The sequence below is a fragment of the Triturus cristatus genome, chromosome 3_1 (assembly GCF_964204655.1).
Source record: "Triturus cristatus chromosome 3_1, aTriCri1.1, whole genome shotgun sequence".
NCBI classification, from domain to species: Eukaryota; Metazoa; Chordata; class Amphibia; order Caudata; family Salamandridae; genus Triturus; species Triturus cristatus.
In genome coordinates, this window is record NC_140583.1 from 804657750 (window position 1) to 804685583 (window position 27834).

Genomic DNA, 27834 nt, shown 5'->3' on the forward strand with positions numbered 1-27834 from the left:
TGAGAATCAGGAATAGTGCCCGCACTGATTCCAGTGCGAGTAGCATACAATCAGTGCACAAGTCCTCAAAAAGAAGCGGTAGGGGTAACCTAGTTAGGCCATATGCAAGTGGCTACATGGTGCGTGAGATCACAGCGCATGATGTAACGGCGTGTGACATCGAATGTGGCATCACAAGAAGTGGGTAAACAACCTTTACAACGAAACTTTGACAACGCACTACCATTACAACGAAACTTTTACAACGAACGTGATGTAACCACGCGATGCCATTGCAACGCAAGTCTTTACATCGACTTGCGCTAGATGGCGTGCTAACATTACAAATAGTGTAGTTTACTATCCCAACACCTTCCCTACTGTTAAGTGGACTGGAGTTGGAATAGTAAATTACGCTTTTCTAATGTTAGCACGCCATCTAGCGCAAGTCGATGTAAAGACTTGCGTTGTAATTGCATCGCGTGGTTACATTACGTTCGTTGTAAAAACCGCGATGTAACTGCACGCGTTGTAAAGACACGCGTTGTTACGTCGTACATCCCAAGAAGTGACCTCACAAGAAGTAACATCACAAGATGTGACATCAGATATTAAGATCGCACACATATGTTTATCAGGTCTATTATGAGTACATTTAGGCGCACTACTAGATTTAACGATTCAGGGTTCTGACAAAAAAGAGGGGCATGCCCGATGCAAAATCTGGGCCTCAACGAATATATTATTTGTAAACTCTGCCACAGAGTAATTGGCAACAAGACGAAACATGGCAGTAGATCTTTCCTGCTTAGTTGGTTACAAAGTCTGCGTTTTAAAATATCTTGCAGGGTTGAGGCAGCTGCTGCAGAGATATTTGTGTGCTCAGTAAATCTCAGGGAATAATGACAATGGTAAGAAATATCTGGAGCTTAATACTTTTGTTGGAGAGATCTGTGTTTTCTCCAGTCCCAGATTTTAATTAAAGTAGTGTAGAAGGTAAAAATGTCTCCTGCAAAACACATCATGTAACATGCAGAATACAGATTTTTATTTTTTGCAGATAAGTAAGTGGGTTATGCTTTGAACACCGAGATCTATTTATTACTTGCAGTTCATAAATTGTAATCCTTTTAATATAGGACAGAGAACTATGAAGGACATGTGACTCCTACACCATGTAACACTCAGTCTTGTGTAAAAAATCTTGTACACTATTTACCAACTTAGATGATTTATTGTCAATGTATAATGTGTATGTTACACAAAGAGTTCTGACACCCTGCAATGGGACGAGTAGCACTATAAAAGAAATAAAATAGTGGTATTTAAATAGTTATTTGTGAAAAAACTGGGCCAGACCAACATATCTGACATTCTTACGGTGCATGAAGTCTTATACATTCATAGGCAAAAGCCTGCATCTTTTAAGTACCTGTGACGTGAAAACAAGATGTGTGCCTTGGTTTCCCCTTTGTTGCCTTTGTATCTATGTTTCTACAGACCGCACCCAGCCACTTTATTTTTTATTTTTTTATATTTATTTTATTTATTGGAACAAAAGATGGCCTGATGGCCCCTTAACTTCCCTTTATATTTTGCACAGCTGGAGGTGAAAATAAAAAAGCCCCCACCCTGCCTGCACCTTGCTGCTGGTAATGGAAAGCACACAATGTGCAGGCGCTGCTAAACGTGTTCATATGTCAGAAACTGACACCAAGACAATTTCAGGATATTTTTGTGGGGCCTAACTTCTTGGCAGGGTGGACAGCGTCTATCTACAGTGTGAAAATAGTGGGTAGATGCAGTGTACCCTGTGTACCCCCGACTTGTGTCCTGTATACAATTGTGTCTGTACAAAATATTGGCGGGGCTCAAACAATATATCAGTGCCGTTTCTGATATAACAGAGATTCAGAAATGGTGTCAGCACCGATTCTAGAGTGAGTGATTGATTGATTGATTGAGTAATACAAAATGTGTATGTGGTGAAGATTTGCAAATGAGCCACTGTTGTTTCTTGAGCAACTGGGAATTGAACTAGGTATCAGGACTGATTCTGGGGCTATTATCACACGAAATGCCAGTTCTCAATGTGGTACAATATACAGTGTGTTTTATTGAAGGCCAGGTTACAATGACCTGAGCATGAGCAAGCACAGCTATTAATGTGATATACTACCAAATTAATTATGCAATTTTTCTTTGTACCCAAAACATTTTTTTTTTATTGAATTTATTAGTTGGGAAGCATTGTTTTTTTACCCAAACAATTTCAATACTTTTGCTTCATTGCAATATATGTATTCACAAAAACATTATGTAAAAACAATGCAAGAAATCGAAACAAATTGTATGAATGAGAATAACAATCATAATAATGAATTCATTCCTTGGTCTTCGCCCAATGCATTTCGGGACGACCTAGTCCCTTCATCAGGGGCAATGTGTGAATTAGCGTGGAGCAATCATGAAATAATTCAACCTTGAATATGCAGTTTTCTGAGGATACAACAACGCCACACCGTCAAATCTTTCAGAAATGCTATCCGATGCCAGTGTAACTCTCGTTTGTCTAGTACCACCCGATCCGTATCGAAACTCTGTCACCAGCCGGTTTAATCAGCTGGCGACAGAGTTTCGATACGGATCAGGTGGTACTAGACAAATGGAAAACACATGCACTCTCATGGAGTGATTCAACTAAATGGAAAAAGTAGGTAAGCAGTGAAAGGTCACAAGTACTTGGGCTATTCTCCAGGTGAGGGTTGAAAACAAGAAAAAGAAGTAAAGCCCACACATGCAAGTGAATGAGAAGCAAGCACCCGAGAGTGATGATGAAGCCAACCAATTGTAAGCAATGGGTAGGCTGTAAGCTTACTGTAACCAAACAAAATGCCTTGCAAACATATGGGCTCCCTCAGGTGAGACCTAAGAAGGCATAGACATGTCCACATATGTCCCGTAGTAAGGCATAAGACGTTTCACAATTACAAATGCATGTAGGGGCTTCTGAGGACAGACAACCCTTGTAAAACTGATAGGGGTTAGATGAGATCAAGAGTCATATAATTTAACAGATGCCCCTGCTCCATTCAGCTCTCTACATGGAGAAACAACAATACTATTCAAAGCTAATGTAGGGAAGATCTTCACTCTACACACCACATCACCCACACTTTAATCAGAGGTAGTAGTCCACAAATCGCAAAGCCAAGTTAGCTCCCCAAGAACATAAAAGCGCAAAGAGTCCTATGAATTAGTGGAGTCTGTGCTATATGGAGAAATAAAATAAGTAACTTAACTGTAATTGTGGTTCTCCAGTATTGGTATCTTTCATAGATTCACATGCTTGAATTATTCCCTGTCGTCGAAGTGGGAGTCCCATGGTACATATAAAGCAGTAAGTAATAACTTTAACATTGAAGTCAATGGAGAAAAAACATTTACTTTAATAGCTTGTCATTTGTCAAAAGTACAGCAAATCAGTCAACAGCACCCTCTAGAACCCTCACCACAGAGTTTCCAGGCTCTCAGATTTTCTAGCACAAGTTATAAATAAAGATAATGGAATAGGTAGGTGAGCCTCTATGGAGAGGAGGGTGGGTCGCAAGTGAATCTATGAAAGATACCAATACTGAAGACCTACAGTTACAGGTAATTAACTTGTTTTCTTCGCCAGCATTGGATCTTTCATTGATTCACATGCTTAATCAGAATAGTTAGCAGTGTTACCTAGGAAAATATTCATAAATGTGAATACAAATACACATATATATATAGATATAGATATAGATATATATATATATCATATATATTACCTACTGGCGATAGCCAGTAGGTAGTTATAGTTAGGACCACGTTTCCATAGGAAAACCTCAACATTCTATTTTGAATAACTTTGGCGCCGGTCGACGAATCCTCGCAAATTTTTCAAAATAGGTGGGGCGCTACGCTCCGCTCCTACCCTGAAAGTCTCGGGGGGATCCGTCAAGCGGGGGCTGAGATAAAAGGGGGGTCCCAAAACGCGTTTTTCCCATGCATTTTTCCATAGGACCTTTAGAACGAGCTACAGCCCGAACGGCTGAACAGAATTACTCAAAATTTGGCAGAGAGGTAGTCCCTAGGTCAAGGAAGTGCCTTTTGTAGGTTTGGTGTAAATCTGTTCAGTAGATTCTGAGAAAATAGCCTTTAAATCAATATATATATCTGAGCCAGCTTACGGTACGCTTACCGTACGCTTACGGTAAGCGTACGGTGGCGTGCGCGAGCGCGATTCTGATTGGCTCTTAGATCTTAGTAAACATTCGAATCGGCCGAAACCAGGAAGCGGCGGCCGCCATTTTGTCTCTCGCACTGAGAGTGATTTTTAAAATATCAAGCCCAAAAACATGTAAAGGGGCTGTTTTGACAACTCCCTCCCACATAGTCATGTTGAGGGAGTCCCCAAACATCCCCCAAGTGCAAAAACGGTTTTATTTTTTTTTCGGCAATCTCGCGGGGTACGCTTACCGTACGCTTACCGTAAGCGTACGGTAAAAAAATAAAAATAAAAAAAACACTATCCACACTTACCCCACCCCCTGTGCTTTTGGTGGCCGAAGGCCACCAAATGTACAGGGCTTATGTTAAGGGCAAAAAACACTATCCACACTTACCCCACCCCCTGTGCTTTTGGTGGCCGAAGGCCACCAAATGTACAGGGCTTATTATAAGGGAAAAAAACTTAGCATTTAAAAAACCGTACTAATTCACTGAAAAAACCATAGGTTTCACACACGTTATAGTTAGGAATTAGCATTTAAAAAACCTTGCAAATTCACTGAAAAAACCATAGGTTTCACACATGTTATAGTTAGCGGAAATTTTACTGATAAAAAACCAGTGAAATTCCCCCGTTATAGTTAGCGCAGGCAACTATAACTCACGCGACTGCAATCTTCTGCTGATGACATATGTGTCTTTATGAAAAAAAAATATTTGTAATATATGTATAGCTAAAAATGTATGGAAGAAGACATGGGCAAATAAGTGTCTAAATACAGTATTAGCATCAGCAGAGGATTGCGGTCGCGTGAGTTATAGTTGCCTGCGCTAACTATAACGGGGGAATTTCACTGGTTTTTTATCAGTAAAATTTCCGCTAACTATAACATGTGTGAAACCTATGGTTTTTTCAGTGAATATAAATATAGATATATCAAAACAAAACGTCCTTCCCCTTCTTGAAAGGTTGTCAGCCCACACAGGTAAGTGAAAGTTCCTCCCTTTATTGCAGTGCAAAGAAACGATCGGCATGATGCATTTCAGCCTAAAAGCCTTCCTCAGATGCCTTTGATCGAATGGTGATTCACTGTTCACTTTTTAAAGCGCCTCACTCCAATTGGTAGAGACACTTCCACATGATTTCAGGGGCGGGTATTCAAACCAATGTCCAAACTTCCACAGCTGCAGCACCACCTGCCAAGTGGGCGGTGTCTGCAGCTAGACCACTGAATCCTGGATCTTGTAGTAAAAAGAACGGAACTTTCATTCCTTCATCCAGCCGCAAGTCACCACAGCGAGCCCAGATATCCACCGCTACAGTGAGCATGAACGTAGCCACGCAGTCATGGCCCAGCAAATCCTGGCTTTACAACTCACTGCGGAGTGTGGAGGTTCGGCGTTTCCCAAGTGCCTTGAGATTTTCCACACATTTGCCACTGGTTGACAAACTCTTATGGACGGGAGCTTAAAAGAGCTTGCGGCTAGCTCCTAACACCAAAACAAAACGTCCTGCGCCTTCTTGAAAGGATGTCAGCCCACACAGGTAAGTGAAAGTTCCTCCCTTTATTGCAGTGCAAAGAAACTATCGGCATGATGCATTTCAGCCTAAAAGCCTTCCTCAGATGCCTTTGATCGAATGGTGATTCACTGTTCACTTTGTAAAGCGCCTCACTCTGATTGGTAGAGACACTCCCACATGATTTCAGGGGCGGGTATTCAAACCAATGTCCGAACTTCCACAGCTGCAGCACCACCAACTTGCCCAAGTGGGCGGTGTCTGCAGCTACACCACTGAATCCTGGATCTTGTGGCGAATGAATTTGTTAATACACTCAACACGAATACCCTGAACTTAACGTTCACCAGCCATATAGATAATGAGAAAATAGATTTTCTTGATCTCCTAGTCAAAATCAAAGAAAACAAACTAACAACATCCCTGTTCAGAAAGAAGACAGCGGGGAACAGACTGCTGCATGCACACAGCTGTCACCCAGATAGTCTCATTAAAAGTATTCCCATGGGTGAGCTCTTGCAAGCCAAACGCAACTGCAGCACCGAAGAGGACTACAAAACAGAGAGTAGGTGATGTGTAAAAGATTTAAAGACAGAGGTTATACCTCTAAAATGTATCGACAAAGCCCTTTCCAGAGTTGATCTAAGAGAAATGACAGGCCTGATTAAAGAGAAAGAGGCAGTCGAGACCGCAGTAAAGAGGGAAACTGTCTGGTTCATAACGGACTACAACCGACAGTCATGGGAGGTCAGAGAGGCCCTGAAAAAATTATGGGGGGTCCTGAAGACCGACAATGACCTCACAGACTGTTTAGAAGAATATCCACAAGTCACATACCGCAAAGCCAAATCCCTCAAAGATTCAATATGTAGAGCAGTCATTTCATCCACAACAAGAAAGAGTAGCATGCAAGGGTTTTTCAGCTACGGGAAATGTAAGCCCTGCAAATACATTGTGAATGTAAAAGAAGTCAAACGGTCTCCCCACTGTAGATCGTTCAAAATCCTCCAACACTATTCCTGTAACACGGAATTTGTGGTGTATGCCCTTAGGTGTCCCTGTGTCGGAACACCGAAGGGCAATAAAGAACCACGACAAACAATATCCGGTCACAAGACATTTTGCTTCTTACCACAATAGCAACAATGCCCTTCTCGCATTCTGTGTCCTTGACAACATCCCAACTAGAACTAGAGGGGGTGATAGAGTACAAGAGCTCAGGAGACTTGAATCTAGAATGATCATAAAATACCATACCATGCAACCTGAGGGGCACAACTGTGATGAAGGACTGTCAGCACATCTAGGCTAAAGAGGTACCACCAAATGCCATAGTATAAACAATTCCAAAATTGCAAGAACATCAATATCCATGAATGCTTTTAAACCTTGCTCCTTTAGTAAATAACTGTTGTAGTGTATGTAAATAGTGGTCAATATGTTGATTTGGGTGTTTCACCTTGAATTATTTTATCTTATTATTCTACAGATCCTTGGCGAAGTATAGAAGGAGAGTTGAATGTAAGGCTGGCCGGTTTATTTTTTCACAAGAATGAATCAAGGAATGAACGGATTTAAGAACACCTTATACCCAGTATAAAAGTAGAACGAATACCCACTGGGGTTTGACGTGAGTGCCATTACGGCAATTGTCCTGAAAGTGCCACCTGTACTGTCTATAAAACCACAGAAGTTTATAGATCCAACACTTAGTTACAAGGGGGTTGACAACTGAGATGTTACTCCCCAACCCACGGGGGCTAAACGTCTGTAATTTGTAAATAGGTATCTGGGTTTACACGAGAAAATAATGAGTAGCACGTTAATTGGAATTTTACAATGTGCAATAAGTGTGCCTATCAACACTTTTATACTGTTGTTTGTATTCAAATGGATATTTGTTTCAGTCAGGCCGTGTGTCTGCAATGGTCGCAAGACCCACTAGGGCCACACTGACGTCAAAACTTTGGGCGCTATGTTGAACAATAAAGTTGGTCCAACTTTATTTCTCGGTCCGCATGGCTAACCCAAGCCTAGGATAGAAATATGTGCGCAGTGATGAATTGTGCAATTTATTGAATTTATTTTATCTGCAAATACGACCAAAATGTATTTCTGATCAAACGTTCATTTGTTGAAACACATCCGGTTTACAAGATTCCTTGAAACGACTTGAATGTATTCAAAGTCTGTCTTTCTAGCTCCATGTACTCACATATGCCATTGGATTTGTCTTCACTGTCTATTAAGAGGAGGTGTGTCACTGGTGTTGTATAAACACTTGCACTTTACGTTACACTCGTACTCGTGAGGCAGGAGGTCTTCTCCAAAACGCATCGAGTGATTTGGCCGAAACTTAAAGAAATATAAACACGCTGTTTAAAGGATTGGTGGCTGTGGCATCGTTTATTTTGGACTACAAACAAACGATTGTGGTGGAATATAGATATATATATAGATATATAAATAACCTCAGCAACCCATCAACATAGATATACCAAAGTCAAATATCTATCAAGAATTGACTCTATGTTTATAATAAACATAAATAATTTTTAATGCAAACATATAGGAAAGTGGGAAGTGGGAAGTGAAAGAGGCTCTCCTTAATAAAGGATTATGGGGAACCTAAGTCCCACAGCTGCATCTGCGTTTTCTGCGGCTTCCAGGCAGTAATGACGAGTAAAAGCATGCCTGCTGGACCAGGTTGCTACTCAGCAGATCTGCTGTATGGGCACACCGGCAAAGAGAGCAGTAGAGGATGCGACAGCTCTGGTAGAGTGGGCCTTTGCTGTAGAAGATAACGGTTTGCCTGCCTGCTGTTTGCAAAATTGAATGGGAGAAGACATCAATCTTGCTAAAGTATGATTAATAACAGGTCATCCTTTTCTGATGTTGTCATATGCTACAAAGAGCTGGTCTTACTTGTGTATGCTTACAGCCTAATGTAAATAGAACTTGATACATCATTTCAGATCCAAGGAATGCAAGGATCTCTCTGCTGGTGTTTGCGGATCTGGGAAATATTTTTTTTTAAATGATTGCCTGAGTAAGATGAAAATCCTATAGGACTTTAGGGATAAAGGATAGATTATTATGAAAAATTACACACTCATCTTTGATTTGAAGGAAAGGTTGTTTAAAAGTAAAAGTTTGTATTCTTGCTTACTCGTCTGGCTGATGTAAGCGCTAGGAGAAGAGATGTCTTCCATGAGATGTATTTTAGCTCAGTCTTATGAAGGGGCTTGAATGGTCCTTTCATCAATTGCGCTAACACAATTTTGAGATGCCAAGGCGATGGGGGTAGCTTTAATGGCAGAAACATCCGAAATAGATCTTTAAGGAACTGTTTTTATTATTCTAGAGGAAGAGAGTGATGGCACACAATTATTCCATCGAAATCTGGATATTGAGGCGAGGTGTGTCTTTAGAGAAGAATAAGAGAGATCGGACCTTACTAAATGAAGGAGATATGGAAGTATTTGTTCTGGTGGTGACTGAATAGGCAGCACCTTAGAGTTTGAACACCAATAACAAAATCTTTTCCATTTTTGTTTGTATGTTTTAGTTGTGGACTGTGCTCTTGCATTAGCGAGGACTTCTCGGCAATCAAAAGGAATGGCTAAACCGGCAAATTCATAGTCTAGGAGCCAAGCCGATAATCGAAGGGATGTTGGATCTGGATGATGGACCTGACTCTGACTCATCGTCAAAAGGTTTGGTTTTGGTTGTAACTGAGTAGGTTTGCACTCCGAAAGAAGGAGGAGTTCCGTAAACCAGAACTGGCGGGGCCACCTGGGTGCTATGAACTGGATCCAACAAGGTTCCTTTTTCAGTTTCCTGATTACTCTTGGCAATAAAGGAATCGGAGGAACGGCGTAGGTATATATCTTTGACCATTCGATCAAAAATGCTCACCCACGACCCATGTTGGACTTGCCAACTGGTGAAGTACTAGCATTTGTGGTTCTTGTTGGTCGCAAACAAATCCAAATTTGGTTTCCCCACCGATGAAAGAGGTGGTCTAGAGTCGATTGGTGTAGTTCCCACTCGTGGGTGACAGAGCTTGTCCTGCGTAGGGAATCCGCAAGAATATTGGATACACCTGGAACATGTTTTGCTGTCAGATTTATTTTGTGTTGAATTGCCCATTTCCAGATTTTTTGAATTTGCAGAGACAGTGCAGTCGATCTTTTTCCGCCCTGTTTGATTAGATAATGCATACTTGTAATATTGTTGGCTCGAATTAGCAGCATTGTTCCTGCAATCTTTGAAAGGAAAGACTTTAGAGCCAAGTAAATGGCCTTGAGTTCCAACAGGTTGATATGTAGGGGCTATTGTTGGGTGTTCTATTTGCCCTTGACTACCAAACTTTGCAGATGTGCTCACCAACCCTCAAGGGCTGCGTCTGTTGTAATTACATATTGTGGTAAGTCAATCAGAAATGAGCGGCCTATGAATATATTTGGGACTTGTGCCCACCATCGAAGAGCATTCTTCATTCGAGGTGTGATCTGAATGATCTCCTCGAAAGAGCCGAAAACCTGTATAAAACTGTCTGTCCAGGTCTTCTTGCAGAGGCCTCATGCGTAACTGGCAGAGAATGCAGGAGGAAGACATTCCCAGTAGTGACTTGTATTTCTGAACTGAAATGGACTTTTTCTTATCCCTTCTTGTCTCTCTTGTGAGGCAAAGGCTCTTGTCTGCTGGTTGTTGAAAGTTGCTCCTAGAAACATTATGTCAGTTGAAGGTATTAGTTGAGATTTTTTTTTTTTTTTTTTTTTTAAAAACCTTTATTGACATTTCAACCAAAGACAAGTATGGGCCTACAACCCCCGGGGCCGGCCGCTAAGCAGTTAGATTAACAGAAAACAAATTTTAATCACAGGCAGCACCTCGGGGAGCAGAATCTCCATGCTAGTATACTCTTGGCCACTTAGCAGCCCAAGTAGGAAACCAGGATATAAAAGGTTTTCATTTTATAATAGAGAATGGAAGGATCAGGTGCCAGACAATTTCCCAGTAGCGAAAAATGGCGGGCAGAATAGTAAACGTCAACAATAAACAGCAATCTATCGAGGCAATGGCGCTGAAACAGGAGGTTCAGGATGCGGAAGAATATCACGAGCCATGTGCGCCTGCAGTCCCCTGCCCTAAGACCCAGAAAGCACCACGGAAATTGAGGCACAAATGAAAAAGCAGTGTTTGACAGCGAAGGAAACCTACCGTACTGACCCCAGAAAAGAAAGACAAAGAAAGATAAGAGAAGAGAAAAGAGGCCATAGAAACAAAGTAAAAAACTAAAAAATCTTCTCCCCCAGCCCCCCACCCTGCACCTCTGCAGATGACTACGGCCCCCCCCCCCCAGCAGTGTGCCTGTCGCCCCAGAACCAGACCCGAAATATAGAAGAAACAGAGAAAAAGGAGAAAGAAAAGAAACCCCACCTAACGGGGGAGTGGAGAGAGTATTAATAAACTGGAGGAGGGCCTTCAAACATGCCCCCGGCTTCTCCCTTCCGCACAATGTGTTCCTCCCCAAAGCAAACAGTAATCAACAAACATTTTCCCATGTCAAAGAAAAATGGGGAGCGTTATGCACCTATCACACTATTAGTTATGCCGTGAGAGCACGCAACCCCTGTGCCCGCCCGCCTATCAGATGACAACCTCTGAAGGATCAGTCTTATCCTTGGCCTCTCTTTGCGAATCCACCGATGCATACCCATCGACCCAGTGCCATGTCCAATGTTACGAGGAAAAGGAGCGTCCGGGAAAGAACCGGAAGCGACACACACATGTAGGGTAGACGTCTCTGAATACCAACACAGTCATCATTATGAAGGATCATCTTTCCCAGTACTGCCCCAGGACATGCACTGCACACAAGGTCCAGGATGTAGGAATCAGCCAGAGCAGGCGACCATTGCTTGATTATTGCCTGGGTCGCCGGAGGCTGTGCGTGGGACAAAGCCACCACCTTCTGCTCGAATCTAAAACCTCCGGAACAGACCCGACCTACAGCCAGCCGACCACACGTTGGCACATTGTCAGGAATTTCCAGCTTCCCCCTAGTCACCGGGGCGGCCACGACACTGTCCTCCTGTGTGAAGTAAAACAAGTCCCTGGTTACCTGGGGACAGGCAGATCGCAACTGTTCCGACGCTGACGCAATACCATCAAGCTTTCTCCCCAGTACCCAGGCGCCGTGAACCAGGGTGGAACGAAGGGCACCGAGAGCTTCGAGAAGGTCACCGTACCCCAGCACAGCTCCTCGCGCCCGCTGCGCTACACTCCTCTTGGCCACACACTCCCAATCTTGCTGCGACCCAGTGTACAGGATGATAGAATCCATCCTATCAAGATGGCCGCAGGGTAGTTCCACCCCAGATTGGGACCGGGTCTCAGGCACAAGCGCATCAAGTTCCATGGTACTGCAAACAGGGTTCCGGGGGCAGGCAAAATATGTATCCGGTGTATGGTCACAGGTAACAGTTATCCTCACCCTGGACGAGCGCCCGCAAAAATCCGGGAGCAGCCCGCGAAAATCGGGACGAGTTACAGGCAGCGTCCGAGCAGCTGACTGGCGAGGGCTCAGGCAATTACCGAAGAATCTTGGAATTGCCACCTCGGGCATGCACTCGTTCCGCTACGCCCAGTGGTAGGAATGACCACGGCGAAATTCAGGCCAATATCTGCACCGCTCCGGTATTCCGACTCCCCCCAGTCACCAATGGCCGCTGTTGTTGAACTGCCGCCCGGCCATGTTGTCCACTCGAGGTCCCGGTTCCAGGGTTGCACAGGCCGCAAACTTCAGGTGAACATTTCTCCGGCGGTACCGCCGCCAGAAACTTCAGAATCACGCGATCGGTTGCCGCTCTCAATCACCAACACGGGCATATAGCGCAGGCTAAGGATCTCATGCAGGATATCTGTGCGGGATGCGGAGGTTCACGGAGCCGAGAGCCTACGCTGCCGTCCCGATCGCCATCTTGGCTCCTCCTTAGTTGAGACTTTTGATTGATTAACAGCCCTAGAGCCTGGAACAGAAACAGGCACATTTGTGTATGCTCCTTTGCCCTTGACGATGAGGTCATTTTTAATCAGACGATCTTCTAGATAAAGGAATATTTGAATTCTTGCTAGTCGTAGATGAGCGGCGACTGGTGCTAATACCTTGGTAAACACTCGAGTCACTGAGCAAAGACCGAAAGGCAAGACAGGAACTCATAATCCAAGTTGGCCACCCTGAAGCGCAAAACAAACATTTCCTGTGTTTGGGATGAATGGGGATATGGAAATAGGTGTCCTTAAGATCCAAGGTCGTCATGAGATCTCCTTGATTCAAGAGTTGTAACATCTCCTGAAGAGATAACATATGAAATATTTGTTTCTTTAGGAACTTGTTGAGGTGATGAAGGTCCAGGATAGGGCGCCATTCTCCTGATTTGTTTCTTATGAGGGAAAATCGTGAGTAAAATCCTCTCCCCCTTTGGGCTCTTGGAACCCCTTCGATTGCTCCCTTGTGCAACATGATGTTTATCTGCAACAGTAGTTCTGCTGGATGAGGAGGAGGGGGGGCCTCTGTTTGGGCAATTTGGCAGATTCTTTTGAAATTCCAAAGGAAACTATGTTGAGGACCCATCTGTCCGTTGTTATCTTTGACTATTCGGGGAGGAAAGAGGACATTTTTCCACCAATCTCTGGACAAGAATTGTGATGTGGCAGGCACTAAGGATATGTAAATGCTTCTTAGAGGTGTCTCTATCTCTGAAAGAGGACTGTTTGTATGGCTGTTGACCAGGGACTATCAGGATTGTCCCTGATAAGGATGAAATTGTCTTTATTGGTTATAGCTTCAACAAAAGGACGAGGTGCCTCAACCATGAGCTCCACGGGAGGGTTGTTTCTTAAACTGAAGGGTGCCTAATGATCTTGCAGTGTCTGTATCCGTTTTAATAGCCTGTAAGGCTTTGTCAATGTGCTGTTCAAACAGGGACTCACCATCCTAAGGCATAGCGAATATTTTTGTTTGCACTTCCTGGCTAAAGGAAGTCGCTATCAGCCATCCTTATCTCCTTAATACACCCGCCCCAGCTAATTGACGGAAACCTGTAGACGACACGTCGACTGCACAATCAATTATCTCCACTGAGAATATTTCCCATTCTTGAAGAATCTTCTTTGCTTCAATAAATGGTGAAATGTCCGACCTCATTTGTGGTCATATCTACCTAAGATTGCAAGTGAGTTTGCAAGATTGCAAGTGAGTATGCTGCCCTGACTGTGGCCACTGCCATCGTTGAGAATATTTTGCCAATACTGTTGAGTCTTCTCCCATCCATATACAGTGGAGTAGATGATGGTAAAGCCGGATTTCTGCCACAACGTTGCGCAGCCTTGGAAATTACCGAATAACGTTTCGGCTGACCGATGAGGCAGGCAGGAAAGTTGTCAGTGCTTTGATTTCTTTTGCAGTTTAGGTAAAATAGCTGGAATGGAGGCCGGTGTTCACATTACTTTCAGGCCCTCTTCCCCTATGAAATCAACTATGGGAAGAGTCACACTGTTTAGTGGCCATGGGGAGTAGAAATCTCCTTGCCGCTCTTTCTATTAGAGTATGAAACTCTCGTATATCTTCCAGTGGAGAGTCTACCGTGGGTGAAGTTGACGGAGATGGAGTCTGGATTTGGTAGTTATCGCATTCATTGGGAAGGTACACTCCCTCAAGTTCTCAACATCCTGTTGTTCATCATCTGTAGTTTGATGCTTCCCTACCTGTAGCTGAGGTGTTGTTGCCATTGAAGCGATTGGTACTGTTGATTTAGGCAACCTTAATAACAGGGACAATCTAGGAACTGGAGTTTGGGGGACTGATATTGCAGAGTGTGGGGGTGGAAATCTGTGATAGTAATCTTCCACCATATGCTGTAAGTTTGACGCTAGGGAAGCAGGCTTGTGAATAGCCGGTTCCCTCTGTCTATATTCTCTCAATGGGAATAGTAATAAAATTGTTCATCATCGTCATCTTGGCATTTAATATGAAGGTCGGAAGGACTGTGCGCCACACCAAAAATACCCTCATTTTTGGATTCTTCATCCTCCTCATCATCATAATAAAAAGTTCTTCTGGAGGACTAGGGGGAACCTTACAAGAAGAGGTATGCACTGATAATAATATTTCCTGTGAAAATCTTCTCTTAGATTGAGCTACTGTAGACTTAATAATACTGTCCTGGTTTTTAGTAAATTTGATGACATAAGCATAGATGAATATGTGCTTGAAAGTATCGTCGACGGCGCAACTTTCGACGGGGCACCCGACGACGGTATCGTCGTTGGTAAAACAATCTTCGACAGAGCATACGCCAGCTAAGCTTCTGTCGATGGCCTTGGCGCCATCGATGACCATCGTTGCAAACCTTTTGTCGACATCATCTCCGTTGTTGAAGCCGCCATCGACAAAACCACCGACGACGAAGGAGTGTGCTTGTGGGTCATCGACAATTGCATCAGCGAATCCCCTGACGCCCGGCCCTTCGCCGCTGAGTCCGAATCTTCAGACGATGGAATTTTGGAAGTTCTCGTCGACGTCTTCATTGACGATGTTGTCGTCGATGTAGAAGGCCTCCCCTTTACGGAAACAATAGTCGACGGAGATGTAGAAGATGCCATGATCAGTTTAGACAGTGGAGACGAAAAAGTCACCGTTGTCGTAGTAGTAGTGACAACTGAGCCTTTCGTCTACGAGGGCATCGACGATGATTTAGGTGACGGAGAACCTTCCTTAGCTTCTGAGGTGATAAAATCATCTCTGGCAGAGATTTTGAAGCCGTCTTGACCTTAGTAGTGGCAGCAGCAGGCGTAGAGGGTAGAGAATGTCTCTTATGAGAGGAAGGCTCCTTCTTAGAGGTGGAAGGTTGATCATCAGCCTTAGATGAGTGGTGCTGCTTCTTAACCACTTTAGCGGGATTGGGAGAAACAAGCTCTACCTCACCTGCTCTCTTTTTTGAGGCGACAGTTTTTAGAGAGGCATCGCTGTTGTGGCCAGATAGAGGGTTATCTCTGGTTTCTAACTTCTACAACCACAGAAGAAGTCTGCCCGATCTATCTCACAAAGTCTTCTGCGAGAAAGTTCAACAAGTTTTACAATCTCTCACAGGGTAGTCAGGATGAAAGCAGTAAATGCACTTTTATGAGGATTGTCCAAATGCAGTCTCAGCTTCCCACAGGAATCACAATGCCTAAAAAGAGATCTTTTAGTTGTAGACATGCTGATCTGTAGATATCAAGCTGTTATGAAGAAAAAAGTTCTCTGACAAGTAGGCCAGAAAATCTGAGAGCCTAGAGTCTCTGTGGTGAGGGTTCTAGAGGGTGCTGTCGCCTGATTGACTGTACTTTGGGCCATTTCTAATGACTAGGACGCGCTATTAAAGTAAATGTTTTTCTCCATTGACTTCAATGTTAAAGTTATTACTTACTGCTTTATATGTAACGTGGAACTCCCACTTTGACAACTACGAATGATTCAAGGAGGTGAATCTATGAAACAGCCAATGCTGGAGAACACATAGTAAACAATTAAATGGTGTAAAATTAAATTCAACCAATATGATTTACTTCGTTCAGCTGGCAGTGTTTGATGGACGAATATGACTGGTAAGGGTGCCAAGATAGCCCCAGTGCTCTGATTCACTGCTGTAATTTTGATCCTGAAGCCCAATGGACACTTGGCCAACAGGAATCTTTTGCCCACCCTAGCAATGTTTCCCTACTGTCACTTGTTTTTTGGGATAAGTTGTTTTTACAGTGACAGGCGATGGGTGTACATTTAGATAGGGCTTCCCATGCCTGTTTGGGGGTATTGCCATTGCTAAGGCAACCCATACGCCACTTTTACCTAAAGGCAGTGGCGTAGCATGGGAGGTCCACAGAGGTTGCAAAATTCTTAGGGGACACCTCCTAACCTGTGGACTGTGAGCACTTCCTGAGCTAATGGCTCAAGGGTTAGGGGGTGCAATAATTTCATGCCCCGGTCCTCGCTATGCCGCTGCCTGCAGGTCCTCAACACGGTAAGAGCCAGGTGTCTTCCCAAAATGTTTCTTCTTACAAAAGAAGTAGGTCCCCTAAAAATATGTGAAGAAGCAAATCAAATTTGTGGGAAATCCTAAGCTTCCAGGTAGCACATCAACAGTGTCTTCCAGAAGTTTAAAGCACACATAAGTGTCTTTCCAGAGGGCCTGAAAATGAGGAGGCTATTAAACTGGAAGCTTTCTACAGGGAAGAAGGAACTCACAACAGTGAGTGGTTTGGGGAAGAGCACGCCAGAGTTTCAGAAACTAAATCCTGGCATTGTTACACCATAGATGGGAATGAGGCCAGCAGTCTGTAGCTTTTTATCTCATGTCTCACTAAGTGCATAGGACTCTCCAGTCCTAAAAGCAGCACTTCGAGAAAATGTTTAGCCCATTCCTTAAGATTTTGAAATTGATAAGCATTTGTTTTCTGCTTCATATGTCAAAATAAAAAAGTCTACCTCCAAGACCTTTTTATCTTCATTGTTAATTTTTATTTGAGGAACACCGGAGCTTTAAGAGGGTCACTGGTTAGAATGTTGGGGCGCTCCTTACCTTGTCAGAGAATCTCAACTTCAGTTTTTCCTTAAGCTGACAATGTATCAATTATGTGTAGTGTCAATGATGACAGACTAGCGCTTTGGGGTACTCAAGTGTGTGGCAGCTGTTTAATAGAAAGAAGTGGAGCTAATCAGTTACTCTTCCCTCAAATTCCAAGCAAATTGGCCAGTAGGTGATCAGGGAGCTGTGGTCAGTAGTCTTGAATGCTGGTTAGTGCTCAGCATGGAGTAGGGTACAGCCCCCACAGAGTTCAGGATGCAGACAGAATTGTTGATTTGGATGGCATCTGCAGTTTCCTTGCAACTGAAGGAGCAAACACCCTAATGATGCTGTCCACGGAGGGACGAGTATGGGGAGGATGGCGATGGTATAACTGTTACTAGAGTTATTTAGTTCAATACTTCATAAGTAACAGCACCTAGCTATTCAGAATTCAGAATTATTGTGAATCCAGAGGCTATCCAGGATATGAAATGCGATTCTGGTGCCTCTCCCACCCACTAATACAAATACTTCAATTTTTTACAAATAGACTTATGTGTTACCCGCCTGAGACAAAGGCCTATTTTTAGGCACAGTTGATACTCCAGTAAAGACCATGTTGGGCATCACTGGCTGTGGAAATTCAAAGAGAGAGTCATAGCGCAGCAGGAGCACTGAAGCTCCGCTGAAGACTTTCAATACGGTAATCTCTCTCTGCAGGAACTGTGTGGCAAGGAGTCCGTATGGCGCGTAGTTGGCACGAAAAAACAAGCTGTCAAAGAAAACCATCAGCATGTTCTTCACCCTGAAAAAAGACCATGCGGTCAGTGTTAGTTGTGAAAAACCTGGGAACATAGGATGCTGGACTAGGGCACTGAGCCGCTTCGTGGTTAAAATTACACGGGATCGCTCTCATGAAGAAGACTGAGGGAATGGACAGGTACTCCGCTACTATTTGTCCACATGCGAAGAATGGATAGATCAGCAAAAGCATCAAAGTCACTCTCCTTCAGACTCTGAATCAATCCTGGTCATCCAGAAAGTGGCAACACGTGGAGAGCATCATCTCGGTCATGCTGGATATCCGCTGAGAGACAGCAACTACCTTCTCCAGAATGGATTTCTAGCTAAGACCTTTTTGACCCATTGACCTGATATTTTTACTCCAAAAATTCCTTGGTGTAAGGTTCAGCGTAAACCTTCACGGTGTAGATGCGTGATGTCTCTATCATGATATTGCTCTCCAGCACCATCAGAAAGATCTAGTGCCCTCGACGCTGAACCTCCTCCACCACAGACCGCATGCTGAGCCAATGGCTGCCATCTAGCGGCACCACCGTACAAAGATCCCAAACCAGTGGAGAAACCTCACGTCAAGTAATCCCCCTCCCGCGTAGGTTGTGAGATGCTTTTTCCCCCGCATTCCTCCCTGGCCCAGCCCACCTTGTTAAAGACCCTAGTGGGAAACAGCTCTGAGTTTAGTAAAGCAACAGAGTTTCCTAGGTTCGTGCTTAAGTGATGCATACAGTCTAGAATTAGTCTTTGCATTATTTTACTTGTGGTTCTAGTTTTACAATGGTACTTGAAGGACCACGAGTCCCAAAATGAAAAGCAAAACCCTGGACTAAATGTGCGACTTAAGCATAGACTTTGAATCTTGAGCGTTCCGTTTGGGAAAGCTGAAGGTTGACCCAACATGTCTTCACATACTACGATTCCTGATGCTCGATGTATCTAGGAACACATGTTCTAGTCAAGTTTGCTTTTACCGTTCGTTATCTTCAGGTCTGTTACTCCACTTGGTTGAGTGACATGAAGCAAGGTAGGCTACAACCCCCGGTTTGCATGAGGTTGTTAATGGCACTCCCCGGAATGGTATATGTGCTTCACGGCAACGGAGAGCATCTGGATTCGGTCTCCATTTTAGCCACTCTTTTTCAATGACTCCTTTATTCTTTTTCCTGTCCTCAAGCAGGAGTAAGCACATGAAGAAGAGTTGTTGAATTTCGATGGACATGACATTACTTTAGATTTCTTCTTTCTTGCTCTAGGTCACCGAGTTCCTACTCATTCTTAAATCTACCCAAGGAGTGCTTTGTAGAACAAGATCTCCAGGATTATTGTTTTTTTAGGATTTTGTTTTTTGTCCTCTACTTGAGGGTCCACATTGGCAATGGATTTCACGCTGTCTAGAGCGGAGGAGAGGGCAATTTCTAGTGCTTCTTGTATACACTGATTTAGGGTTCTTTTTCATATCTTAGGCTGAGAGGGTTGTCAAGTTCTTTTAGCCTTGGGAGTTGCATTCTGAAGAAGAGTGGACCTCAAGATGATTGCAGACTCTCATCTATCATTCATACCTCAAGTAAACAGGTATTTAAAGACCGCCCTCCACCACAATTACTTGCTTTGGGGAATCCGCCATACACTAATCCACATTGGACCACATTTACATCAAGACTAGACTACTACAGTGTCATCTACGGATGGCTTCATAACAAAACCAGCATCTGTAGTGCATAGGACCCACAACCATGTTGCACAGTTCCTTATAGTGCTATAACTGCTAAATGCTCCACAGCTGGATACTGATGAAGGAAAGCACCCAACTTAAGATGCTTTCAGCATACATCTGTAAGGGTCAGGGGTTGATCCCTAAACAACTAATTATGTATTCGTTTAACCTGACCTTGAGGGATAATGTTGGCTCTGAATTAAAAAGCTAGAATCCACTTGGAAACAACAGACAAACCACATCATCCCCTCTGACTCTTGGCTCAGTGAGGCTGGATTGTCTGCCACAAGCAGCTGTGGTACTTCATAGCTCAATAATGGAAGAACAAATGTGGAAGAGGACCTCATCCAGTAGACACGTTTTAATCATGGAGAACCTCTGGAAGGTTACCTTCAGTGATGCTGGAACAATTTTTATAGGGGTGTGCTGGTTAATAACACCACCACACTAAAGGAATGGGGCATATGTGACAGTCTATCTTTAAAAATATAACACAAGCAGCAAGACAAATCATTTGAAGGGCCCATTCATTGTTTATTCTCTATCTAAACTTGTTCTAGTTTAATAGCGGTTCTGCAGCACCTTCTGTATCCCTAGTTCCAGCGCTACTGCTGTTGATCACCTTCAATTCTATTCCCAGGATTTCTAAAATGCATGGCTAGCCAGAAGGGCCTCCCAGTGCTAAGCTAGCAATCAGGCCCTCTAGTCTTGCTGATTGTTTATTAGAAAAACCTAGGGGCAGATTTACAAGCCCCTTGCGCCACTTTTGCGTCACTTTTCCCATGTTAAAAGTGACGCAAAAGTGGCGCAAGGGGCTTGTAAATCTGCCTCTAGTTTCTAAAGCTTTCTGAATTTTAATTCTGACTTAGTTTGCCTCATTTGTAGCGGGAGAGAGTTCCAAATATACAAGCGAGAAACGACTTCCAGCTCTAGCCCGTTTTATCCTAGGGACTGTCAGTAGCGGTTGGTCGGTGTGGAACATAGCAGCCTTGCAGGGTTGTAGGGTGTCAGAAGTCCCTGGATCAGCTGGGGTATTTATTAATACACAACTCTGTGTGCAAGGCAGAGCGTCTTAAAATGAATTATTTTGGGTACTGGGAGCCAGTGCAAGGTTGCTGAGTGGTGTTTGGGTGTTTTCAGAAAAATACGGGCTGCGGCATTTTGTATGGCCTGCATTCTTTTACTGACTGACTTGGGACTCCAAGGATATAAGGAGTTTCCAGTGTCAATTTGAGAAATGAACACGCCTTGTACCACCGTTCTGCATGCTGATTCCGGCAACTATCTCAGTAGTCTTCTCATGGTCCAGAGAAGGCCAAAATAGGTGGATACCAGTTTTTGAAACTGAATTTCTATTGTCAGTTTTTTGACAAGCCAGAATCCTAAATGTATGATCTCCGTTTTAGGAGTGGGGTGACTGCCCCAAAAGTTTGGCCAGTTCATACCCATTTACCTGGTGGGGTTGTTTCATCACCTCTGTGTTATCTCCATTAAGTTTAAGACTGCTGGCTGACAAAAAGTCTACTACGTGCTTAAGACAGATGTTAAGGAGCACAGAAGAGCTTTCCGTTCAATGAGAAAGACTGATGTTAATGTGCATGTTGTCTGCATAAGAAGCCAAAAGACTTTATGATCTCCGCTAGTGGTAAGATGTACAGATTGAATAATATTGGGATTAATGAAGAGCCCTGCGGTATTCCGTACTTGAGGGGATATATATCTGACTGCCTATCTTTTTTGCATACTTGGAAGGTTCTGTTTTGGAGGAAGGAGGGCAGCGCTTTCAGTACGGTGCCTGTAATTCCTCCTTCAGCTAGTCTTTAATCAGTGTAGGGTGTGAGATGGTGTCGAAAGCGGCACTTAGATTCAGTAAGATAAAGGACATAGAACCACCTTTCTCCAAAGTTTTCCTCAGTGCCTCCGTGGCTGCTAGGAAGGCAGTTTCTGTACTACTGCCTGGTCTAAATCCTGTTTGGAAGGGGTGCAGAATTCCATTTGACTTCAAATATAGGGATAGGTTTTTATTTGAAAAAAAATCCAGGATTTTACTAGGCCCTGGTAGGTGTAAATGCTGTAAGAAATTCGGGAAAGTGTCCTTATTTTCCCCATTTATACAGGCCGTTTGTATGAAAGAAAGACATTTCATTGACTTTATTTTCCAGAAAGAGGAAATAAAAATAGAATTTTAAAAAATGACTATTTTCTGAATCCCAAGAGGTGAAATCTATGCAATGCAGAGACTCTCCACAAAAGGGGTCAGTAAAAAGAGACCTAGGCCATAAATGTATGTGGCTATAGTGTCCTTCTGTGCATAAGTTAGGGCATTAATTAGTTATTGATGACTAAAGGGGTCATTACGATTGTGGTGAATCCACCACCGGCAGCCTGCCGGTGGCGGATTCACCACAATTGTGCAGCCAAATTCTAGACACCAAATTACGATGGCGGGCGGCGTGCATGGCAGACGGAAAGTCTGTCCGCCACGGGTCCGACAGCAGCGATCGTTATGATTGCCTGTCAAACCGCAGCACATTAGTAGAATGGTGGCGGTGCCTGGCAGGCACCGCCCGGCATATTACGATGCTGCATCCCCGCCAGAGTTTCCATGGCGGTGAAACCGCCCTAGAAATGCTGGCAGGGATGTACTTTGGTGGTCCTCCTTGTGCCGGGGGACTTTTGTTTTCCACTGGGGGCACCTATGGTACCCCCCTACATTTCCCTGCACCAGGTGGCAGGCACCGCGTGGTGCCTGCCAAGTAGTGCAGGGAAATGCAAACAGTGCATTTCGAACATTGCTGCGGGTGCTGCAGCAGCAGCACCCGCCGCAATGTTAGAGATACACGATGCGATCGCCAGGGTGGCGGTCACATCATAATCTCATGTGCGGGACTGCCGCCTTACAGACGGCCGGTCTCAAGCACCGCAACGATGGCGGACGGACTTCGTAATGAGTCCCTAAGTCTGGACGTTTCGTGAATCCGCTATTCAGTTTGGAAATCCCATCACGTGGAGGCACACATCATGTTTGTTTGAATTTAAGGTCCTTAATCAATCAATCAATCAATCAAGAAATTTATATAGCGCGCTACTCACCCGGAGGGTCTCAAGGCGCTTGGGGGTGGGGGTCTGCTACTGCTCGAACAACCAGGTCTTGAGTTGCTTCCTGAAGGAGAGGTGGTCTTGGGTCTGGCGGAGGTGGATGGGGAGGGAGTTCCATGTCTTGGCTGCCAGGTAGGAGAAGGATCTTCCTCCCATGGTGGTTCTTCGGATGCGTGGAACGGCGGCGAGGGCGTGGCTGGTCGATCGAAGCTGGCGGGTGGGAGTGTAGAAGGTCAGGCGGTTGTTGAAGTACCTGGGGCCCAGGTCGTGGAGAGCCTTGTGTGCGTGGCTGAGGAGTCGGAACGTGATTCTCTTGTTGACGGGGAGCCAGTGCAGGTCTCTCAGGTGTCCGGAGATGTGGCTGTGACGGGGGATGTCCAGGATGAGTCGTGCGGAGGTGTTCTGGATGCGTTGGAGTCTCTTCTGTAGTTTGGCTGTGGTTCCGGTGTAGAGGGTGTTTCCGTAGTCCAGTCGGCTGGTGACGAGTGCCTGGATGACCGTCTTCCTGGTTTCGCTGGGGATCCATCCGAAGATCTTACGGAGCATGCGTAGGATGTTGAAGCATGAAGATGAGACGGCGTAGACTTGTCTGGTAATCGAGAGGGAGGAGTCCAGGATGAAGCCCAGGTTGCGTGCGTTGTCCGATGGTTTGGGTGCGCTGCCCATGGCAGGGGGCCACCAGGAGTCGTCCCAGGCGGAGGAGGATGGTCCCAGGATGAGGACTTCCGTCTTGTCTGAGTTCAGTTTCAGACGGCTGTTCTGCATCCACTCGCTACGTCTTTCATCCCTTCGTGTAGGTTAGTTCTGGCAGTGGCTGGGTCGTTGGTGAGGGAGAGGATCAGCTGAGTGTCGTCGGCATAGGAGATGATGTTGAGGTTGTGTTGGCGTGCGATGGCCGTGAGGGGGCTCATGTAGATGTTGAAGAGGGTGGGGCTGAGTGAAGATCCTTGTGGTACGCCGCAGATGACTTCGGTGGCCTCGGATCTGAACGGGGGGAGGCGGACTCTCTGGGTTCTTCCGGCGAGGAACGAGATGATCCACTCCAGAGCCTTCTCTTGGATTCCGACGTTGCTGAGGCGTTGTACTAGGGTGCAGTGGCAGACAGTGTCGAACGCTGCGGAGAGATCCAGGAGGATGAGGGCTGCTGTTTCCCCGTTGTCGAGCAGGGCTCGCATGTCGTCAGTGGCTGCGATGAGGGCGGTCTCGGTGCTGTGATTGGCACGGAAGCCGGACTGCGAGGGGTCGAGGGATCCGTTCGTCTCGAGGAAGGTGGCAAGCTGTCGGTTGACGGTCTTCTCGATGACTTTGGCAGGAAAAGGGAGGAGCGAGATGGGGCGGTAGTTCTTGAGGTCGGTGGGGTCTGCTGAAGGTTTCTTCAGGAGGGCGCTGAGTTCTGCATGCTTCCAGCTCTCCGGGAAGGTGGCGGTGTTGAAGGAGCAGTTGATGATGTCTCGGAGTTGGGGTGCGATGACGGAGGCGGCCTTGTTGAAGACGTGGTGGGGGCATGGGTCGGTTGGTGATCCGGCGTGGATGGTGTTCATTGTGTGGATGGTGTCTTTGGTGCTGACCGGGTTCCAGGTGTGGAGGGTGGTGGTGGGGTGCGTCGGTTCGGTGGTTGGGTGCGTGGGCTGTGTGCCGAAGCTGTTGTGTATGTCGGCGATCTTGCTGTGGAAGAACGAGGCGAAAGAGTCGCAGAGTCCTTGCAAGGGGGTTATGGCGTTGGTTTCGGCGCTGGGGTTGGAGAGTTCTTTGACGATGCTGAAGAGTTCCTTGCTGTTGTGTAAGTTGTTGTCTAGTCGTTCCTTGAATGCTGTCTTCTTGGTGGTGTGGATCAGCTGGTGGTGTTTGCGGGTGGCGTGCTTGAGGGCAGTCATGTTGTCTGTAGTCGGGTCTTTGCGCCAGGCTTTCTCGAGGGTGCGGCAGTTCTTCTTGGAGTTCTTGAGATCGTCGTTGAACCAGGAAGCCTTCTTGCTGCCGGGCCTGCTGGGATGGTTTTTCAGGGGTGCGAGGTCGTCAGCGCAGTTGGTGATCCACTGTGTGAGGTTGTTGGCTGCTTGATTGGGGTCCGTTGAGCTGGCAGGAGGATTCTGGTTCAGGGATGTGGAGAGCTGGTCAGAGGTGATCTTGTTCCAGCTTCTACGGGGAACCGGCTGCGGGTGATGGTGAGTCGTGGTCCTTCTGAAGCTGAAGTGGACGCAGCTGTGGTCTGTCCAGTGGAGTCCGGTGGAGTGGCTGAAGGCGATGTTCTTGCTGGAGGAGAAGACGGGGTCAAGCGTGTGTCCGGCGTAGTGGGTGGGGGTGTTCACCAGCTGCTTGAGTCCGAGGTTGGCGAGGTTGTCCAACAGGGTGGTGGTGTTGCTGTCCTTGTTGTTCTCCAGGTGGAAGTTGAGGTCCCCTAGGAGGATGTAGTCAGCGGAGGAGAGGGCGTGTGGGCTGATGAAGTCTGCGATGTCTTCTCTGAATTGTGTGCGAGGTCCCGGGGGTCTGTAGATGAGGGTGGCTCTGAGTGTGGTCTTGGGGTCGGTGTGTATCTGGAAGTGAAGATGTTCGGCGGCTGTGAGGGTGTCATCGGAGTTGGTCGTGATGCGGATGGTGTTCTTGTGGACGATGACGATGCCTCCTCCAGTCTGGTTGACGCGGTCCCTCCGGGTGATCTTGTATCCGTCCGGAATGGCGATGGCGGGCGCTGAGGAGGCGTTCATCCAAGTTTCCGTGAGGAAGGCGACGTCTGGAGATGTGGTGTCGAGCAGGTTCCAGAGTTCCACGGCGTGCCTGTGGACGGAGCGGGTGTTGAGCAGGATGTACTTCAGGTGGTTGCTGCTGGCGCTCGGCTTGGCGGGTGTGGTGCCGGTCCGGATGCAGGAGAAGTTGCAGCATTGGCAGCTGAAGGGTCTGTGGGAGTGTCGCGGGGTGGCTCGGTAGCACCCGTGGATCCGGCCGGTGTTGAGTGCGTTGAGGGTGGCGGCGTCGTAAGTCCGGCGGGTAGGATGGCCTCTGCGGGGGCCAGGGGTTCTGGCGCGGTCCAGGCGCGGACGGGCGCAGACAGGCTTGCCTTTGGCGCGCCTTCGGCGCACAATCGGCGCGCCCGCTGCGCGTGAACGCTGCGTGTGCGTGGGGGCGTCATAAGAAGGTAGCCGGGAGGGAGGGTCAGCTGGGTGGCGGGAGCGGGGCGGCCAATGGGATGGCGGGGGGCGGGGTCGCAGGGAGGCAGCGGCGGGAAAGTCGGGTGCGGGCGGCTCAGCGGCGGCTGGGTCGCCCTAAGCGAATCTCAGGCACAGGAGCAGGAAGCAGGAGGAGCATGGGGGCGACCAGGCCTGGGCAAGGCTCAGCGGTCCTATCTTACAGATCCTGCTCCATCGTGATTCTTTCTACTATGTCAATGCTTTCATCATCATACAAGCTATAGATTCCAAGCCGCCTGTTGAACTTTACCACTGTGAGTAAGGCAGTGAATTGATGCTAAACCTGAGGAGCTTACCTGAGGCAAAGTTGACACCGCCTATGAAGATCGTGTTGGGCATGACAGGATGTGGGATCTCAAAGACAAAGTCATGCTGTACAAGCCAGATTGATTGTTGGCTGAACGGCTCTTTATCAGTCACCTCCCTTTGGGGGAACTTGAAAGCCAGGTGTTCAAAGTAAAGGGTATAGCGAAGCCAGCAGTCAGAGAGCGCCACCATCAGGTTTTTTATTTACTGAAAGAATGTCATGCGATCTGGTTTTACAGACATCGCCTTTGGAACATATGAGAAAGGACTAGGGCTGTCCCGCCAAGGTTTGTATGAAGGAAGTACAAGGTGGGGAGAGACAGGGCTTAGCAACAATCGTGCCACATGGATAGAAGGGGTCCATTAATAGAGCATCAGATTCCATAGTACGTAAATACGCCATCAGCTCCTGGTCATGCAGGAGGTGCTCGCAGGCAGTGACCATCATGTCAGTGATGTTAGTCATCAACCTCCTAATGGACAACATTTGTTGCAGTGGGGGGTGCTCAAGAAAGGCATCAAATGATACAACTTTGACGGTGCCATCAAAGTGCTCCTTGGTGAACGGTACTCGGTAGGTCTGCAGCATCTGCCCCTCAGAGTCACCAAAGGCAAGGCTGATCTCTGGCACAACTACCACCACCTGGTGGCCTCTCCTCCCCAGCTCTTCCACCACGAGGCGCATGCTGAGCCAGTGACTTCCGTCGTGTGGCACCACCAACAGCTTCCCACAGTTAACAGAAGCCATGAGTGACACAGCAAGAAGGACCTGAAGAGCACCAATGGTTGGATGAATGGACCACAGCGTGGACACCATCTTCTCTCTCACGCTGCCTGAACTGCTCAGTATCACTCCTACACTTCTATTGCAACAAATGCAAAATGCAAATGATTCCCCAATAGGCTCCTGTGCTGGTACCTCTACAGATAAAATGTGTTCTTGCAACAGATTAGTAGTTTGATATCTGCAGAAGTCGGAAACGTGTCAGCAAAAGATTAAAGCAGAAAGGGGGGGATCTCGAGGCCTACTGGCACACGAGTCATTCTTCATTTGAGGGGACCTTCCCGTTGAGGAGCATGCAACACACTGAGGCCTTGAACTCGGCCTCACCCCTCTGCGTTGGCCTTTAACCTACTTGTGTAATTCTAGCACCAGGCATGAGTGAGCATTTAATGTTGTAACTCTCCAAATGAGAGTCTCCTCGACATTCGCCAAAACTACCTGAAATGTTTTCTAACATTGCTGCTGCATTCCATTTATTTGCATCTTTGCTTGTTTTGGGGGATTTGTCCAGCTTGCACGAGTGTTTTGCATCTGTCACTGAGAGCCTGTATTCTATAAGGGAGTATCTCAGGTCAAAC

General features: G+C 46.1%; 1 protein-coding gene and 1 pseudogene across 2 annotated transcripts in view; both read right to left on the bottom strand.

Moving 5' to 3' along the window:
- Positions 1-27834, bottom strand: part of LOC146861075 (UDP-glucuronosyltransferase 1A1-like) — a 444482-nt gene that overhangs the window by 275849 nt on the left and 140799 nt on the right. The window lies entirely within an intron of this gene.
- Positions 17926-27295, bottom strand: LOC146861078 (UDP-glucuronosyltransferase 1A1-like; annotated as a pseudogene).